This window comes from Hypomesus transpacificus, chromosome 14, assembly GCF_021917145.1.
Source record: "Hypomesus transpacificus isolate Combined female chromosome 14, fHypTra1, whole genome shotgun sequence".
NCBI lineage: Eukaryota > Metazoa > Chordata > Actinopteri > Osmeriformes > Osmeridae > Hypomesus > Hypomesus transpacificus.
In genome coordinates this window covers 11591874-11608643 of record NC_061073.1, presented here as the reverse complement: position 1 = coordinate 11608643, position 16770 = coordinate 11591874, and the positions used below count along the sequence as shown (strand labels likewise).

Below are 16770 nucleotides of genomic sequence, written 5' to 3'. Positions count from 1 at the left end.
TTGAGCTGTCCTTTTCTTCCTTAGGCAAATGATTTTCTGAAAGCAGCTATTGAGGGAGAGAATCGTCAAGTGTAAATGTTTGCGCCTTTACAAATATTGTTCTAACTGAATAAACTAATATGAACAATTTATTAAATTGCAATTTGGTAAAAAAGAAAATAGATAAATAGAAATAGAGATGTTGAGAAAGAGAGAGCGAAGCAAAGATTAAGAGACTGAAATAGAGACTGAAGGAGAACAAATATGCAATGAAGACAGAGAGAGAAAGAGAGAGAGATTGAAACTGCGTTTACTAGCCAGTAAAAACGATCCAGAGAGGGATCTGTGTTGCCACGGAGGACCCAGACGAGTGGCAGCAGGATGGCAGGGGCTCCGCGGAGGCCAAGGTGTGAAACCGTGAGAACAGGGCAAGCTAATGAACAGGAAGTGAGGTAGGAAAAGCCCAACAGAGAGCAGGCCATCTCTGGTCTTATTTATCAAGTTGAGACAGCAGGTGCTGTTGTCACATTTGGTTCATTTAGATTTTGAGTATGTGAAAACATTTTAGGTTGGCTTAGTTTGTGTGTGTAAAATGATTTAGTTTGGCACAGCATAGTTGGATGTTTTATTAGACAGTAGATAAACAAATAACCAGCACACAGTGTTATGGTAATCATATGAATCCTAGTTGGAGACCACTTTGTGTCAGTGTGTGAATGCATCACTAATTATACCCACTGAACTCACTCGCCCAAAAACTCACCACTTACATTCCAATGGTTGGCTTTTGATTGAGGTACCGACACAATATTGCAGTCGGATTTTCAATTGAATAAACATGGCCGCCGGCTCACTTGCACAGCCAACAATCGTCTCCAGCCACAAGGGAGTCTAGGATGGGTTGTTTTTTTTGTCACACTGGGTCACGCGTGCCGTCAGACGCTTTAGGTGAGGTCTCTGTCTCTTGGTGTTCTCCCAGTGAAGCTTCACCCCACCAGCCTGCATGCTTGGCAGGCATGCACAGGCTCCCTTTGATAGCCGGCTATGTTTGCTGCGAGGATCAGAGAGTCTTAAACATGGGAGGGAGACAAGGGTGGGAAAAGAGTGTGTGTGTGTGGTGGGGGTGGGGGTGGGAGGGGAGGTAGTGGGGGGGGGGCGGATGGAGGGAAAGGGAGAACGGAGTTGGACACAAGCGGTCCGACTGTATTCCCTAGGGGCCTTGTCAATGACAGGATTAGACCTCCCCCCCTCCCTCTCTCTCTCTCTCTCTCTCTCTCTCTCTCTCTCTCTCTCTCTCTCTCACTCTCTCTCGTCGCTTTCTCTGGCTGCCAAGCACTGCAGGGAAGAGTCGCTGGGTTAGAGAAAGAGAGAGACAGCACAGCCAGCTCCATCACTGCCCCCTCCCCCTTCTGTCTCCTCCTCCTCCCCCCTTCCCTCCCTCCTCCCCTCCCTCCTCCTGTCTTCTTTTTGCTCTGCTCTCGAGAGAATAGTGTCCTTGGGCCTATACTGCACCATTGTCAAGAAAGGACCACACACACTATCTGATCCTGTCATAAGTAATTGGTTGTCAGGCTGTTTCTCCTCCCAAATGGCTGTTCCCTGTTTTGTTTATTCACTCTCCCTTTTCAATCTCCAACCATCCAGAGGAGACAGAGGACTGTGAGTCTATACGTCTGCAAGCTCTTTGAAATGTGTGGTCCATTGAAGGCCAAACGAGGTTGAGATAACCTTTGCTCCATCAATGCCGACCCTTCACATCCAAGTGAACAATCTCCGACAATGGCGGAGAAGAGTGAGGAAGAGGTGTCCACATCTCGGTCAAGCTTCTCCATTAGGTGGTTCTTTTCACGGAGATGTCGACATAATCGATACTATCTGGGGTGTGTATGATGTGTGGACAGTCTAGCGATGCATTCAGCAGCCTGGATATTCCCACAACAAAGGAACCACGGCTCTTTTGGAATGGTGAAATGATGGCTTACTGTAGATTTAATATCTTTACAAATGAGCGCCTTGCCTCAAAAACAGATGGAACATTATCTCAAAGGAGCTGCTTTCAAAGACAACCGGTCAAAACAGGCCTCTGAAACATTTCTCATTTACTTGCATTTTGTTACAGTTATGGTAATCACCCTGTTTCCAATTCAATGAGGAAAATACATTTATGAAGCACTGCACTGTGCACAGACGGTAATAATTAAACATGGTACTGAACAGGTGCAGTTCTAAATATCTGAGTTGTTAGCAAAGGTGTAGGGTTTAGATTTAAATAAAGATTATTGTTGTTCTGCAATTTGTTGCCAGCTTTATTCAGATGCAAGGATATATTTGTTTCCAGCAGTGAAGATGGCAGATGTTTTTCATAGCTTCACATTTTATGCCAAAGTATTCGAGGCTGTTGTGTTATTGAGAATAATTATTTTAAAGATCCCTTGCTTTGTTTGTTGTTTGACAGTTTTCACAGGCCATTGGGAATTATAAATGATCCAGCCAACCAAACTAAACTGAATGAATCAAACCAACAAAAATCAACAAATGATTTGTTGGAATTCAAAAGACAAGTGTACTGTATGAGCCGCTTTGAGACTGCTTTCTTCTATCGAGTGGCTGTTTTATCTCCAGTTTAAGATATCACTAGGCACGTCCGTGATATTGCAAGCTCTTACATAATAGCAGTGTAAGCACATATTTAGACGTTCCCGTTAACCTTCTCTTCCATGGAAAACCCTTCACTCTTCAATGAGCCATTCATTCATTATCCATACCGGTATTTATTTGACACATTCATCTTCGTAAGAAGGCATCATTTTATTCTCACTTATCTACTGACAGACAGATAAATGACAGTTTGATGAACGCAGACAGTAGCAACTGTTCATTATCATGTCGGGATCATGGTTATGATGGGATGTTTGTTTAATATCTTACCAGTGAAATTAGGCATTGTTGCCATTTTTATCCATCCCTAAACACTCAACACCTGGACAAGGCAACTCCTGCATGTGTGGTTTACCACAGCATCAGTTAAAATATGTGAGCATCTTCAACAGTTGAACTGTGATGGCTGTATAAGGCTGTGTCATTTGGACCACATGTATACAATTAGCATACTGTCTGACCAACAAGTATTTTTGTGTTTGACTAAACAGGTTTGCTAGACAAGGCCTCGAAGAACAAATATGCCATGCCTTCCTGTATAAATTATATTAATTAGCAATTGTTGCATTTGCTAATGACCAACAATGAATTTGTTGGTCATTCACCAACTCAACCATTCATTCACTCATTTCTCTTGACGCACAATGAATGGGGCCTTTACCTGCACTGTCCTCTTTTCACGCACAGATGTACACACACACGCACGCACACACACACACCTGTCTCACAATCCGCAGAAACCATGTTCCAAAACCGGAGCTCTCATGGTGAATCCTGTTGAAGTTATAAACTGGCTTGCAATCTAAAGCGGATGGCGCTGACATAATCCCGCGTGACATTTTAGCCTAGGCCAGATCATGAGGAGAACCATCTGTATGTCCAGTCACTACCGCACATGACCGCAGGTGCAGGAGAGCACAGTGGGTTGAATACACAGTGCACAGTACACAGTAAATCACTTTAATGCACTCTTAGTGAACCTACTTCGAAACACAAAAAGCCTGGGACCAACAGACCATTTTGTCAAAATGGTGGTGAGTATACGGTGCCTTTTAAATTATACCTAACAGCACATCATCATGATAGGCAGATGCATTAAGGCTTTTACAGCATGTCTTATAATATACTAAATAAATATGATTCAGTTGTTACAGTGCATTAGAAAGCACATAGGTGTACAACCAGGCCTGGACTGAAAAACGGCCCAGGACTTTTAAACGCAGACCGGCCCAAGACCGTGTATTATTATGATATATTTTTTTAATTATGCCGCGACTCTCCCGACGGCCAGTCCGACCCTGTGTACAACTCTAAAGTGACCTGCCACGTTAAATTTCCTGTTCTTTTTAGACATCGGTGTGGGGATCGGTGTAGCTCCTGTAGGAGCACCATGGAGTTTGGATATAAGAAACAATGCACACTACTGCAGTAGACCTGGGGGGTATCCCAGAAAGCAGGTTATGCGACATGCCCGGCTAAGTTACTGTAAGTCCCCAACTGACACCCAGCGTTGTAGCAACATTGCCAGTAAGTTTCTGCAACATTGTGTGTTGCAGTATATGTTTAAGAGGAAGAGGTAATTCGAATAGCAAGGTACACGCAGAATGAAGCCTGTATTCAAGATCAAGTGCAAGTCCATCTTGCTCTTTTCTCGTCCATTGAGCTCTCCTGACCTCAGGGATTATGTGTGTTTGCATGCGCCGGTGTCCATTATGGGCATCAATCAGCCAGGCACAACAAAACACAGAGAGAGAGAGAGAGAGAGAGAGAGAGAGAGAGAGAGAGAGAGAGAGAGAGAGAGAGAGAGAGAGAGAGAGAGAGAGAGAGAGAGAGAGAGAGAGAGAGAGAGAGGAAGGGAGGGAAGTCAGGTGGTTTGCTGTGTGTTTTCATCAGAAATTATTAACAAAAAAAATAAATTGACTCCTTGCATTCAATATTTATTCTGAGACTTGTTCAACATACTAAAAGAATACTTGAAAACACCCAAGTTTTCTTTGGATTCTATGCTATTGATTTTTGCTTCACAATGCCCAAGCTAACTGTGGCGGGGTTTAGGGACAGACATCCTCTCAACCTACTGAGAATGAAGCCTTGCTCTGCTGCCAGAGCTAGTCAGCGCCAGCACCAGCTGCCATGTGATGGGGGTATGAAGGCCCGGGGCGGACTGTTGGCAGGAACAGGGGACGAGTTGGGTTGGCCCGGAGGTCAAGGGGGGATTTGTGGAGATATCTGTAGAGGGACGGCGTTATCTGCAGCCTTTGGCCCAGACCATCTTTACCAAAAGAGACAAAAACATAAATAAAACATTTGCTGTTTTCATCAGTGTTTGTGATGATTAGGTTAAACTTGAAAATTCGAAGTATTTTGTGAGTTTTTTTTATCAAAGGCTTGCATATTGCACTGCACTAGCAATAGTGTTCTCTGGTGATGTTAATATTAATGGCAAGTCAAAGTTACAATACACCATCATTTCCCAGTGTACCAAAGCATTCGACCAACACGTTGAACACATGCCGTGAAATTCAAGCACAGCCTGTTCCCATAACTCATGTGAATTACACTAACTGTGACTTTTATTATTTAGGTTGGTTTCTTCGGGTGAAACATCGTGATAAATGTGTTTATTTTGGTGACACAATAATTAGTGTCTTGCGGTCCCATCTGGGGTATAGACTCCCATGGGGAAGAGGCACAGAAGGTACCCAGAACTGTCAAGAGGAAGAGAGAGAGAGAGAGAGAGAGAGAGAGAGAGAGAGAGAGAGAGAGAGAGAGAGAGAGGGGGGGGGGGGGCAGAAACAGTGGACTACTGTGAATACCGGGGCCAGAGGAATGCTCAAGTTCACCTCAGATCCTCCAAAGGCAAAGAGAGAGTTCATTAAAAGTAGCGGAGGTGCATGTTATATTTATAGGGCCGAGTGAGAGGGAGATGTGTGTATGTGTTTGCATTTGTGTGTGCCCTGTATGTGTGTGTGTGGGGGGTGGAGGGATACAAAGCCAAAGACCAAGAGAGCTTGAAAGAGAAAGAGAAGGAGGAAGAGAGAAACTTGAGTCAATAACTGATTTGAAGATCCAGATTTTCACGGTCAATTTAGGATTCCACAGAATACTTCAAAGTATTATTGATATATCTATGATGTTTATTTCAAATAGTTTAATGCTCCACATTCATTGTGAACCCTTCATTTCAGGTTATGGTCAATACAATTCAAGTATATGTAAAAGTAGGCTTAAACCTGAAACTAAAAACTGAAAAAGCTATATTTAAAAGTTTCACTTATTGATAGAAGAAATATGTGTTAATTGCTCAAAGTTAATTGTATTTTTTTTTCATCAGTTAATACTCGTAAAGTTTACATATTACGTTTCTCTGAGGTCCCATGGCGATAGTAGTGGTATCTGTGGTATCATCAAATGAAAGTTTCACTGCCATGAATAAATGTATTCAAAGCATTGGTTGGAGTTGTGAAAAAATCAACCAAATTGTATTCAGACATACCAGTAGTAGCAACATTGACAACATAAAACAGTGACTGAACAGACACGCAGCATAAACAGACACGTTATCAACTTTGTCCAACCTAATCCTGATCAAGCGACCTATCCGATCTTCAAGAACACCTACCGGCAGTATGTGCTTTGTGAATCCAGCCCTTTTGCCCCTTGGAGATTGAAACAGAAAGAATGGGGAAGGAGGGATGGAGGGAGCGAGGGAGGGAGGGAAGGATGGAGGTAGAAATAGCGATAGGCCTCTAAGGCCCCGGAGAGAGAAAGAAGCAGAGGGAGAGGAGGAGAGGGAGAGGAGGAGAGGGAGAGGAAGAGAGGGAGAGGGAGAGGAGGACCGGGCCTGTATCTGCCTTGTTGCCCGGGAGATTCATTACCTAACTCATCAATCATCTTCGGCTGATGAAATTGTTCCTGCCCAAAGCAGCCTCCTCGGGCTCCGATGTGCAAGACTTGGCATGAATCCCACGACCAGGGCCCTGTAATAGAAGGAGAGGTGGATTATATGGTGCAAATTAATTGTCACCTCAGCTTGCCCGCTTTTTCAGGCCATCTTCGAGGAGCAGCAGACCATGGGAAAAGAATTGCGCTCCAGACGTCTTGGGTATTGTCTCTCAATCTCCCCTCGCGGTGCATCGGCTCGGTGGATCTAGATGGGGGTGCTAGAAAAGGAGAAAAGGATGTCTGAGAGGACTTGTGGAGGGGGGGGGGGGGCTTGGGGTGCATTTATGGTTTCATACGAGGCTCTGCCATACTTACATACTAAAAAAGTTTCATTTATTTATTGGGGTGCAATAAAAAAAATATATGTATATTGATTTTTTACAGGTAATGTTTAGGGTCACTTGCAGCATAAGATTTGATCGTATTTGATAATTGATACAGGACATTAGAAGTGTCAAAGATTCATCATATTCTGCATGTTTTGCCACTTAAGTGAATCAGGCGGAGCTGGTTCATGCAGGAGACTCCGAGACCTTAGCGCGTCACTGGCATCTCGTCATATCGCGCAGTCGGGGCACACCCTCTTAGCAGGGCAGACCAGTTAAAGGGTATCTTTGCATTCTGCATTGCTCAGTGCGACACAGGATGCTCGCTGTTTTAATCTGCTGTCTCCGCCTCCCCAGCCTCCACCCTTGGTTCTGTGTTTCCTTTTGTAAGGGGATTGTGTTCGCTGCTCTCTGCTCGGATGTTGAGACGGTGTCTCCGTTGGGTGCGGCAGGGCACCGCTGCGAGCAGAATCATTATGCCAAAACATGTATTGTATCGTGTGTAATAAAGTATCAAGTCAATGACTACTACTGAGTCCTGCTGACTGAACCAGTATCATCTTGTTCACGGTGCTGAGAAGAGATTGTTAAAGGTAACCTCTCGTAAGAGAAAGTGTATCTTTGAAGAAAAGCCTTCTCTCGGCACCGGGAATCAAAAGGAAATCCTCAGGACATCACTGCTCTTGGATATGATCCTCACCTTGGTGTGGGGGTCCCATCTAACTTCCTTTTACATCCACACCCCGTATCACACATTCTGAAACCAGACCCAGAAGAGCTCCTTCTCTCCAGACTGTCAACCCCCTCCCCTCCTCACTCTCCTCACCCTGCACCCCATCCCCTCCTCACCCCTCCTCACCCTGCACCCCCACAGCCTGACCTCCCACCCGCCACGCTTCCCAGAAACACTGGGAGAAAAGCCCACAGGTTAGTACGGCTTAATTCCGACAGTGAACCAAACGCCCTGTGTGACCTTCCTCACGCTGACATACTTGAAGGGATCTGTGAAGATTCTCAGTGTCTGAATTCCACCAGAGCCTGCTATCAGAACCTTGACGAAACTGGTGACTCAAAACATAACGTGTTTGATTACATTGATTTGCTGGACTTCACTTTCAATAGCACAGTCAGAAGTTCGCGTCCATGCAGTGTTGCTCTAATTGGTACGGAGGCTTCTTTCTTTTACGTAACACACACACATGGTCCTCTGCAGAATCTCTTGACGGATTTTTTTTGTAGACAGTTCTATCCCGTGAAATATAATAAATAGCATGCAATTTAATGTTAATTAAGTACATATTCAGTTATAGTCATTATTCTCCAATCACACGCTAACAAAAATGAGATTTACTTAAAAGCTGAAAATGATGGAGTCTTCAACAATAGTCAAATCAAATCAAATGTATTTGTATAGCCCTTTTTACACGCAAGCATGTCACAGAGGGCTTCACCTACGCCCATAGAATTGCCCCTCAACCAACCTAAACCCTCAAGGAAGACAATGAAAAACTCCCAGAAAAACTGGGAGGAGGAGCAATTCAGAGAGGGATCCCCTCCTCCAGAGACGGTTGGTGAGAGAGAGGTGCAGAACACAGGCTAAACATAGTCATACAGTGTCAATGAGTTTTGAAACACCAATAGTATGTTTCTATACTTTAGAATATGTATTTAAAAACGGTAAAATTACCTTTCTCCATCCCATAAGAAATAATGGCACTACTGAAAACCTCAACTCAATTTACACAATCTAAAACTATTCAAGAACATTGTAAACATCTGCAATGCAGAGGGAATTGTTTTACATTTTACAGCTCAACATTTTACCTTGGTTTCACCTTGTTCATGTCCTCACCCAGCAATAACTATTGCAGTTACATTGTCCCAACCGTTGTGATCTAAATAAATCATAACCTGCGTCATTATACTGGTTGTTAAAAGCAGATATGAATGATTAAACAGACAGCTTTAATGCATTATGAATGCATGCTACTATGCCCTATCCACTGAGCCTATGCAGGGATAATATTTTCCCAAGTCCAAGACTTCGCTACCTTTGTGTTGGAAACCATTAGTGTAAAACGATGTGAAGCAGAAAACACACTTTGCATGATTTAGCACAGCGGATGTCCACATGCCAGACTGTGTTCTGCAAAGATCTTTGTCATGCAATGAAGGGCAATGAGGTGTCGAGCTCAAACGCCTGGTATCATGAACAATTGGATGGTTCCTTGCAGGTGTCCAGAGCAGCAAATCTGGGTTATTATGAGTTGTTGTAGTTGCAATAATGTATAACACAGTGGGGAACATTATACAGGCAACACAGGAAACACAAGCACTACACAAACATAGTTTACAATACTCTCTCTCTCTCGCTCTCTCTCTCTCTCTCTCTCTCTCTCTCTCTCTCTCTCTCTCTGCTTCACTGTCTTTGTCTCTCCCTCAACCTCTCTCTATCTCTCTTTCTCTCTCTTTCTCTGTCTTTCTCTCTCTCTCTCTCTTTCTCTCTCTCTCTCTCTCTCTCTCTCTCTCTCTCTCTCTCTCTTTCTCTCCCACACACACACACTCCCAAAGCCACCCCCTCAATTCCACCCCCCCCCTTCTATGTTAGTCCCATACAGAGAATCATTTCCCAAAGTCATTCTCATTAGTGTTTAGTTAGTACAGGGCTCCCATTGGCAAGGTCACCGTCGCCCCGGCGATACTCTGTTGTCAGGGCGATGCCAAGAATAATGAAAAGGCTATGTACCACCATCAGCAGTGGTGTAGGAGAGAATCGTTCTGCTCGCACTTTGCTTTGGCACGCTCCAAAAATTATGAGGAATATATCCTCAATTACACACCTCAAGGAAAGATGCTGGATGCTGAAGAAATGCTGTGTAACAGGAAATAGGAAGTTCTTCGCAGAGGGAGGACATTATTGATAACGGAAAAGGTGTCTTTGTCGCTCAACATATTGTTCTGACACATGGATGATTACATTTATTTTTCCCCGCACTGCATTGAGATTGAGTAGAACAGACTCTTTCACCCTTTTTCTTGCTTGCTTGCTTGTGTTCTCAGCCTCTGTATTACGTAAGAACTACAGTCTTGATTTTATGTTTTATGCTTTTTTACATTCTAGAATGTACTGTAAATCCCTTGGCTCACCTTTTATATCTCTGTCTCTAACTAAGCTCTCAACTTCCAGTTCAGCTTAGTCAGTACATTCACGCCAATTATCTGTGACATCACCCCTCCAACGGCCATCCCTCCTTGTCTCATCAGCCTATGCAGAGCCTGGAGAGAAATAAGAAACAGTCAGACTCTGCACACTCATTCAGCAGGCAAATGCACAATCCCTGCAAATAGCAGAGAGCAGTTTTTCAGGATTGGTTAGGCTATGCATGTGTCACATTTCATACCAGGGATGTAGAGGGTTGTCTCCCAGGGCTCAACTCAGCTCAGGGTAGAAGAGAGAAAGAGAGAAGAGGGGAAGAGAGAGAAAGAGATGGAGAGAAAAAGAGAGAGAGAAAGAGACAGAGGGAGAGAAAGAGAAAGAGAGACAGAGAGATAGAACAAGTGAGAAAGAACAAGAGAGAAAGAGAGAGAGAGAAAGAGAGAGATAGATAGAACAAAAGACAGAGAGATAAGACAAGAGATAAATAGAAAGAGAGAGAGAGAGAAAGAGAGAGAGAGAGAGAGAGAGAGAGAGAGAGAGAGAGAGAGAGAGAGAGCACCTACAGCCCCAGTACCTGGGCCAAAATATCAATCTCATGCAAAGGCCCTGGTGGGAAGCGGACCTGTCACGATTCACCCCGCTGACTCTCCTTCTCTTCCCTCTAACAAGCAGTGCACCTCCCTCCAGCAACACCCATCAGGCCAAGGCTATCCAAATCCCACACCTGGTTAAGTCTGTCTAATGATTCCTACAAGCAGTGGTCCACCATGTCGTGCTAAGTGCTCCTCATGTCTTCCGACGGCACAAAGATGAAATCACACCAAGGGGCTGGACGCTCGTTACACTGGAAGAGAACCGAAGTCCTCAATGAGGGTGCTGTAACTCATCTTCATTCCTTTTACGTAATTGTTGGAGAACTCTAGCTGGAGTCACATAAAGAGCCTTTCTGCATGCCTTTTTAGTATCTATGTATCTATGTATGTATGTATCTATCTTTCTATCTTTGTATGCATGTATGTATGTATGTATCCATCCATCTATCCGTCTATCCATCTATCCATCTATCCATCTATCCATCTATCCATCTATCCATCCATCAATCTATATATCCATCCATCCAAACAGTTGGTTTAAGGAGCAAGATGGATGTGAAATACACGTAAATTGTTAATTCACATCACATCAGAAAGTCTGTTTGACTGTGTCTCTGACATCCAATATTGAATCAATATGCTTTGGCAATCATTCATAAAACATGATGTAAAGCCATGAAATAAACACTACTAATGGACACATTTTCTGGCTCATTGTCAGTTGAAATACCAACTATTGGGGCTCATCTGCATGTAAGCATGTAGTCAGTATATTAGCATGAGGACAATAGCACTTGGAGAGATTATCAAGATTGCTACAGTAGATCATTTTTACACCCTTTAAATAAATGTGTTACAGCCTTTTTGTTGATACTGATCATTGGTAAATGTTCATTACGTAAATGCTTATCTGTGTCTTGTTGAAATGTTGTACCTAAACACAGATTGTACAAAATACAGTGTTATTTTTATTGAACAATTAGAAAGCCAAACGACCACTCAGGTTACACAAGAAGTTTAAGACTGTACTGATAAGTACAAACACTGACCTTACATTTTCTCAAATCCATAACCACTGATAGTGTGCAAGTTTGTCACTCTCCGATCCCCAACATGTCATGTGAAAGTGCATTGTGTCCATGTCGAACCGTGTAGTGTTCAACATGCCGGGCAAATCAACCGTGATGACGGCAAAGGATATTTCTGAATCCTGGTGACCCACCAGAGCGCCATAGCAACAGGTCCTGTCTTCAACCATCACAGAGTGTAATTACAGCTGATACCCTGTCAAAAAAATCTCATTGGCCGTACACTGTGAGCAATTTATCTGGGGGCAGCGTCAGTAACCTTTCAGTTTGAAGAGCACAGGGTCAGTGGACAGATCACTTTAAAAGGACAACATCCCTGGGCATATGTGTGCTTGTGATGACTCGACAGGCTCTCTCTCTGTCTCTCTCTCTCTCTCTCTCTCTCTCTCTCTCTCTCTCTCTCTCTCTCTCTCTCTCTCTCTCTCTCTCTCTCTGTCTCTCTTCCATTCTTCCTCCCTAAGTTTTCATGGGAGTTTGTCCTTGTCTTCCTTGAGGGCTTAAGTTGACACTGCTTGTAAAAAGGGCTATCCAAATCAAATTCGATTTGAGTCTCCCTCTCTCGCTTTTGTTTCTCCATGTCTCTCTGCCATTGAGTTAATCCGACCGTAGGTAACTTTCATCAAAATCTGCCCATTTCAAGGTTTGCTTAACCCAACCAGGTGGTTCTCTCTCTGTCTCAATCAAAGTTCAAAGTATTTTATTCCCCCCAGTTCACTTAATACTCATTGTATTTTCAGACAGGTTGCCAGACAAAAAGTTCTGCAATGTGTAATACTGAGAGATAGAGTGCTTGCTGCAGTAATTCAAAGTGCTTTTATTTTTCGCAAATTGAGAGCACTGCTATCTGTTTGACAAAAACACTTCATCTCTGTTCTACAAAACATTGCAAACAAGAAATGCTGAAAAACATTGTGAGCTTTTATAGATTGGCAGACCAAGGAGTGCTCATTACCAAGTCGACTAAATGCGCAAGTTAATGCAGCTGCTGCAGTTTGAACAGCTGAAGCACCATTGAGTACGGAAGACAATGTGACAATTAATGTGAACGACTAAAAAAGGAACTGACCTAGAAAAGGCTTTTGTATTTTATGTTTTGTGATCTAAAATAATAACAGCAAAAGCTGGGTGAAAGGATGCAATATTTCCTTTAGATCTCTAGACTGATTGATTTCAATCACATTTCTAGAGGCGTCCAATGGCAGCTTAAGCCTCAGCCTTTTTCAATTAATGGTGAATACTGGTGTTGTGTACCTTGAAGAAAACAAGATGAGAACACTGCCAAAACCTTGAGCACGCCAACCACCAGTCTCTATGAATCCTCCACTACCATACTATGCAGGGAGTGGAGGTACCTGCAGCATGGAGCTGAAGTGCATTTTCCCCCTATTTACCAAGCCCATCAGTGAACCATGAATATTACATCTCCCTTAACATGCGTAAACACACACATGACAACATTCGAAACAAGTCCCACACATCAAACGCGTCATTTCTTTGACACTCCCCCGGTGGGCTGCGCCAGCCAGCAAGAGCTGGGCCCCGTTGCCTCGCAAAACGCGCTAGTCCATTCTAGCAGCACAGTGGCTGCACAGCTGCGTCCTCCCCGATCCACTCTGGAGAGAGCATGAATTAAACAAGCGTCAGTCGATTAAATATTGAAACAGAGATACCGTCTATGCATGTCAGGGAGTGGGGATTATTTTTTTTTTCTCCTCGAGTCTGTGTGGGTTGGGCTGAACAACTGTTCGAGGTTTGCTGGCACAGCATGGCTCCTGCCGTTTCTTGTCGTTTGCTGTTTCATCCTTCGGAGACGTTAACACGCCCGTTGACGTGTTTCCGATTTGTGTGTCTAGCTGCCTACTTCGCTGTTTGTGACTGTCTGCATACTTTTCTACCTTTCCCGACAGCTGGTAGGCAATGCCAAGCCTCGCAGATTTGATGTTTCGAGGGCAAGCTTGACCCCTGGCAACCCCTCACCCCCAACCCAAAAGCAACAGCAGTCTGAGATTCATTAGAAGGGACTGCATATTGGTGGTGATCGCAGCATTTGTTTGGTTAAACATGCAATTTAAGGCCCCCTTTTTCCTGGCGCCTTAGGCAGCTGCCTGCATCGCCTTCACCAATGAGCAGCTCTGGCTGGTTGCCCACTTATACCAACGGATCCCACTGTTAAAACTGTAAAACGGACACTCCGAGCCAACCAGTGAATCTGTCATCATTCTCTGAAAGCAAAGCTGACTAATGAAATAGTGTAATCATTAGAAGCTCTCAGAACGCTAATACCTGTCTCCGTCAACTTCGAGTTCACCTCTCTTTCGTCCTGTATTCGTCTCCCTTTTTTCTCTCTCTCCGTCTCTTTTCTAGAATACAATGAGGAAATCAGATCAGGTCCCGTCCCCTGGGCCACACCGCACATGAACACGAGGCACCCCAGACCTTTTTCTCTCAGACTTGTGAGGGAGTACCCCAGGGAGTCCGTCTCCACACGCCCAAAAACGGGGGTCGAAGAATGCACGCAGGTAGGGCTCTGGCTTCAAAGTCTCTCACACACAACAAAGAAACAGAGAAACAAAGGCAGAATGAGAAGTAGAGGGAAAACACGGACGTCGATGGAAGATAAAAAAATATTTGGGTAGAGAAATTAGGAGGAATTGTTCTTCTTTGGAGATCTTGGGTTACACAGACAACCCCCATAGAAACAGCCTCGCCATTTCTGCAAATAGCACCTTCACAAAATATTGAATAGAAATCTGTAGCCTCATCTAAATTCATCCACACTGCCTGACCTGTCCCACATCTTCATGAAACTTTCAAAGTTTTTGTTTAAAACTGATGATTAAATCTGAACGTTCATGACTACGGCCAAGGAATTCTCCAACATTGTAACATTGCAGTGTAAGTAAACAGTAGGGGAAGGCATGGAAATTCTGTTCAAAATGATATTTTCATACAAGAAAACCATGTCTTTCAATCAGGTCCCTTGTTACAAACTACACATTATGACCAGATGCAGGATATTCCATATCCACATCTCAAAAGTACTGCTCGGACTAAAATATATGCACATAACATTTGTCTTCAATCCTCGACAGTACATAGCCTAGAAATGTAGGATTCCATTACGATTTGGAACCAACAATGTCATCAATGAAGTGATCATAGTGACAGGACCCCGATGGACAAATCATTGGCTTACTATTTATGACACATGCCAGCAAGTAAGCACTAGGAAACATATCACTTTTATGGGGGGTTACATTAATATGGTTGTTATGGTGAAATTTATGACTCTATCTTACAAGGTCTGACAGTGCTGGGGAGGTTACCCTACCAGGCGGTAAAAGCCTTGTGTAATCATAATCTCCAAAAGCTGTGTTCAACATGGACCTGTAAAGCTGTACAGTAAGAGAAAGAGGGGAACAGAGGAAGGAAAAATATAGGAAAACCAAAAGGGAAGGATGAATGGATGAAGGGATGGAGAGAGAAGAGGAATTATGTGGGAGGGGGAGGAGATCAGAGTGTGGGTATGTGTGTGTTGTGTGTGGGGTGATGGGGTTTTGTGGTAGAAAGAGTAGAAGGATGTCCTTTTCATCCTAGCAGTATATCCGAGCACACTTTATGGCCTGGGGCCAATGTAGGAAATATAACACAACCGGAATCTAAGGACTGATACGTTTCAATGAACACAGATTCTTGAACATAGCACAGTGTGTAACAGCAAAACAAGACAACACTACCTGTGCATCTGTGTTGGGCCTATTGGGTCCAACATATAAATCCATGAATCAATTATGCAACATAGACAATTTATCCTCATTCTGTGCCTGTCTAGGTTTCTTTATGTATTGGGTGTGTGTTGTGTGTGTACTATGCATGTATGGTAGCATGTGTGTGGGTGTATGTGTTTGTGTTCATGTTTGTGTAAAAGCCACACAAACACATCAAAACATCATTATTGCCCTCGCCTGGCTTGGATCCTGCCTGAGGGAGAATTGTGAAAACAATGAATCACAACTGAATAGTTATATTCACCACTGACATAACCACATTAACCGTGGTTCACCCTTATCCAAATACGACGAGTGATTTGCCCGTTGCACACGTTAAAATGTATTGAACCTTTGTTCCCACAAAAGAAAATGCTGTTAAACAAACTGTCCATTTCACATTCTTTTGAATCAGAACTATAATATTACAAGCAATTCAATACTGTTCTAACTGGTGGCTACATTTTGAACCGGTTGAAATAAACTTCACAAGGCACAGAAAACTATGTTTGTGTGGGCGTGTTTTGGTTTAGAGAAGTGAAACTTTTGTTGCTGAGATAAATAAAAAGCAACACATAAAACTAATCCCAGAGGGACTCACAGCGGATGGTGAGAGACACATGTGCTGTCGCAGTCAGGATGTCTCGCACACTCCTGCGATCGAAGACACATTGACAAGCATGGAACATCTGCCATATCTAGCTGGAGACACGTGTTGTGCAGCCCTCCAACCTGAAGCCTCGCGCCCTTGAAGGAGCTGGATGGCAGGGGCGGTCAGGGTTGTCATATTGCCTGTCTGGATAAGAAAGGAGAGAGATGTAAAGAAAGATGTTTCGTAAACCGTGTTCTGTGCACCGTGAGAAACCCAGACTTTTATTACAGCCAGAGAAATGTTGTTTCCGAAAATTTAATAAAATGAAAAGAACAAAACCAGAATTTTTTTGTTGTTGACATTTCCACAGTAGGCATGCCTGCCCTATCTAACCCTGCAGGGTTGACACAAGGTTTATTCCAACCCTGCTAGAACTACAGCACAGTTGCCACAGTCATATCCACGCTGGACGGCAGGACTCATCAGGATCCCCAGGATTCCCCTCATAATCAGAGTATTACAGGGATTTTACAAGGACTTAATCCACTCACAGTCAAACACTCAACATACATTTCCTCAGCTCAGATTTTAGGGGAATTAATGCTTTATAGTCTAAATACCATCTTTAATGAGGTGAACTCGAGAGATGACAGTTCACTGCAGCA

At 43.5% G+C, this 16770-nt stretch overlaps 1 long non-coding RNA gene across 3 annotated transcripts; it reads right to left on the bottom strand.

Annotated features, from left to right (window-relative positions):
- Positions 1-4630: 4630 nt before the first annotated feature.
- On the bottom strand, positions 4631-11800 carry LOC124477039. 3 transcript variants are annotated; one of them, XR_006957075.1, is made up of 5 exons: positions 11708-11800; positions 10056-10184; positions 6710-6800; positions 6516-6617; positions 4631-4909 (listed from the first exon to the last, which is right to left on the bottom strand). It is a non-coding gene; the product is annotated as an uncharacterized LOC124477039 (long non-coding RNA). The 3 variants fall into 3 exon arrangements; XR_006957073.1 differs by having other exon boundaries at positions 6516-6800; XR_006957074.1 differs by lacking the exon at positions 6710-6800.
- Between the last annotated feature and the right edge of the window lie 4970 nt (positions 11801-16770).